We start from the raw sequence: 3,891 nt of genomic DNA on the forward strand, positions 1-3,891 counted from the left end.
GGTTCACATTTGTGACCAACCCTTGTGTATGTGATGCACATGGGTGCATTCACATTAGAAGGGATGACGGCTAGCGTCATCCGTTACGCGAGGTATCTAGAAAATACGCTCGCAATACATATTAAGTGTTATCTATAGAGATGACATTTTAACTGGTAAAAATAGGTATTTATATTAAATACGATTAAGTATAAATCAGTCTGAAGACTACTTCCTACTTGGTAAGTGAGCACGAGGAGCCGGATTACCGCTCCCGTGACGACATTTAACCAGAGTACTTAGTGTGTTGGGCGAGGTCGCTAACGCGCCCACCACAACTACCTCACTGCACGCAAGAGAAGCAGGTTAAACCGCTTCCTCGCTGTGCTAGGGGGTGTGTCTAGGTAGAGCGTAGCCACATTACGACGAGCCCGCCTACAGAATGCGTATTTTACGGAAACGCTACCCAGCTGAAGCTTTTGCACCTTAATGTATAATCGATATATGAGATAGATGATGCACTTGGTGTACTTATAGGGATGGTCAATTACTTATAAATTGATAATTAGACCCAGCACTCGGGTGTGGTTCACATTTGCGATCATTCCGTGTGTATGTGATGCACATGGGTGCATTCACATTAGGAGAGCGTCATCCGTGATGACGGCTAGCGTCATCCGTTACGCGAGGTATCTAGAAAGATACGCTCGCAATACATATTAAGTGTTATCTATAGAGATGACATTTTAATAATTAAAAATAGGTATTTATATTAAATACGATTAAATATAAATCAGTCTGAAAACTACTTCCTACTTGGAAAGTGCGCACGAGCGTGTAGCGGAGATACCTCGCTCCTAAAGTCAAGGAAGACTTTCAGACTCAAGGAGTCACTTAGTTCTATTGAACTAATGGAGTCGTACAAGCTATCAAAGCTTAAGGAATCCTAGTTCAAGGGATTCAGGGTTCGTAGAACCAAGTGGCAACTAGTGACCAAGAGGATATACCTTAGAAAGGCTTCTATCTCTCATAGATCAATGCGCAAGCCTTAGGAAGGCACTTAACGCTTTAAGATCAAAAGGGGAACTGAACTTTATACAATTATTTAAATCTAAAACCTTATTCTAGCTAATTAAAAAAATAGATTTTGGGCCGCCAGATTTATATCTGGCGGCGACCACATTTATTACCCATAATAAATGGGATTTAAGTAACTAACTATTTTAAAATTAGATAAAAGGGTATTTTACCCATAAAGTAAATGTACCACAACAACGGTTCTCCAACCGATGTGTGCCCCATTACACCCTTTCCCATCAGTCTGTTGACACCGAGTGACAACATTCGCTTCATTTCCTCTTTGAGGTTCTACCCTAACAGGTAACCGTTTGGTTCTGTTTACCATTCCTTTGTCTAATGACAATCAAGCGTGAGTTACAGACTCTGAGCACCTTCCTAGACGATGAGGGAATGGTGGACTTTGAAAGTCACTCTTAATCAGAGGAGGAGGAGAAAGAGCGGTGTTCGCTCACGCCTTCTCCTCCGGACGAACGTCGGCGAGCCCCGAATCCGTGGTGCCGCTGATGTCTTAATTGCATTGAGCAGGACACGGGACCCTGAGTCCAACATTATTACGAAACCGCTCGATGAAGTGCAAGAGCAGATAATTCTCATAGAGGAAAGAGCTCGTCGTCGAGCTGCCGAAATAGCGAAAGCTAAGGCTCATAGTGAATATAGATTCACTTTGCTTAGTGCGGACGAGCTTCTCAAAGAGATAGCGGGTCATAGCTTGCATCTGGATCTCTGGTGACCCGGCGAGAACGCCGGAGGAGATCGCTGCTCGCGACGCTCTTCATGAGCAATACCTTATGCTGAAGGCAATGACGCGAAGCCAGTTTCTGACGCGTTTACGTGATAAAGCCCGTGGGGCTTCGGTGACCTCCATGAGGGAAATTCCGATCGTTTTGTTTCCAAACGAAACAAGAACTGAAAACGAAGTCTCATTTGAGAAATGGGTTCACCGGGCCCGCAAATTCCTGAATATCTGGAATATCAGAGAGTCTGCGGATAGAGGTGATGTTCGTTTGGAACGGAAGCTTCGCTTTGCTAAGCTTAAGGCCAAAGGCCAGTTACGTTCGGCATTTATGCCACAAAACGAAGAAAGGCCTAGCCAATATTTCAGTGCTTCGGTTGACCGTACAAACAAGGATCGAAGCCGCACTGAGGCTTTAGATCCACCTAGTCCCACGTTTAGTGGTGAAAAGCGTCGTTTGACGCGAGTTGACCCTGAGCTTGGCGCTCTAAAACGTCAACGGCGTACGGGCAATCTTGCCGAAAAGGTACCTCGAACTCCCAAGAGTTTTCAGAAGAGGGGTACCCTAGCCACTACACCAGATACTGGTATTGACCCTCACGACGACGTCGCTTTAAAAGTTTCTCCACATAAAATTGAAGGTTCTCCCGCGCATCAAGCAGCGCGGGAGGGGGCCGAAATTTCGGCGGAAGGATAAGATGCTCTACGGCACGAGGAGCAACTTCTTTGTGAGGTCCTTGCTTGAGTTGAGAGCTCTATTGAGGCGGTTTGGGACCGTCTTTCGACGCTGGAGCGTCAGCAGCCTCGTTTAGAGGGCCAGCTGGGCATCCTGGTGAGGATGCAGCAATCTGCGGCACGACCGCCTGTCTCGGCGCAAGCGCCTCCAAGTCCACGTGGGAAGCAAGCCAACGTAAAACACTGGGTGTGTACGCAGCTTGCTGGGAAGGTTTAGTGTATAAGCTAGGCCCTTCTTGGCCACGACAGTAAATGGTCCAATAAAGCGCGGGCGCAATTTGGTCTTGAAGACCGCGGAAACCAAGTTGGTAGGTAGGTTTTTAGCGTTTAGTAAAACTAGGTCTCCGACCATATAAGAATTAATACAGCTTCTGCCTTTGGCATCCGCTTGTTATTTTTGTTTCTCTTGGCTATCAGCCATCGTACATGTCTTAAGACACTAAATCGCGTCGCGAGAAAGTCGCTTACTTGTTTCCGAACGGTAATAGGGCTGATATCAGCAAGCCTATCGGCCAATTCTCCCCCACCCATGCTGCTGCGCCACTGGCGAGTCTTCCCGTCCCCATAGGATGCTGAGAGTCCCTTAGTATGGATTTGTTTTTGGGCTGCCGAAAGATTCAGCCGGTAACTCCGGTATAGTGGTATTTGTTGACCGTTTCAGCAAAATGGCTCTATTAGCGGCCGTGCCGGATTCCATTGATGGAGAGGGTACAGCTAAGCTGTTTATCGATCGCGTGTTTCGACAACATGGTTTGCTAGTGGCAAATGTCTCTGATCGGGATCCCCGTTTCACGGGTAAATTCTGGAAATCAATTTTCCGAGTGCTTGGCCCAGATTGGATATGTCCACTGCGGACCATCCGCAGACCGATGGTCAAACCGAACGTGTCAATCGCGTCATTGAAGACGTTTTAGGCAGCGTATGTGCTCAGACACCAAGCGCTGGAGCTCAATGCTCCCAGTAGTGGGATTTGCGTTGATTATCGCAGTTCATGCCTCTACAGGCTATACTCTGTTTTATATAAACGGTCTTACCCACCCGCACGTTCCGTTAACGATACCACTGCGTGGTTCAGGGCTTGGTGCCGAGGGTTTAACCCGTTGGCACATTTCGCATGTGCGAACATATGTGCTGACCCATTTATAAAGTTTGGGCCACCAATAACTCTGGCTGATAGAGTCGTAGGTCTTTTCTCTACCGAGATGACCACCAAGGATAGTATCGTGTGCCTCATAGAGGATCCGGTACTTCAAATCCTCATCATGAGGAACAACGACACGCGGAGGGTCCGCGATGTCTGTGCAATAAAGCAACAGGTTGTTATCGATAGAAAATCGATGTAACCTTGCACGCAAACGTGCCGG

This window comes from Bremia lactucae, linkage group LG2 (genome assembly GCF_004359215.1).
Source record: "Bremia lactucae strain SF5 linkage group LG2, whole genome shotgun sequence".
In the NCBI taxonomy this organism is placed as follows: domain Eukaryota; phylum Oomycota; class Peronosporomycetes; order Peronosporales; family Peronosporaceae; genus Bremia; species Bremia lactucae.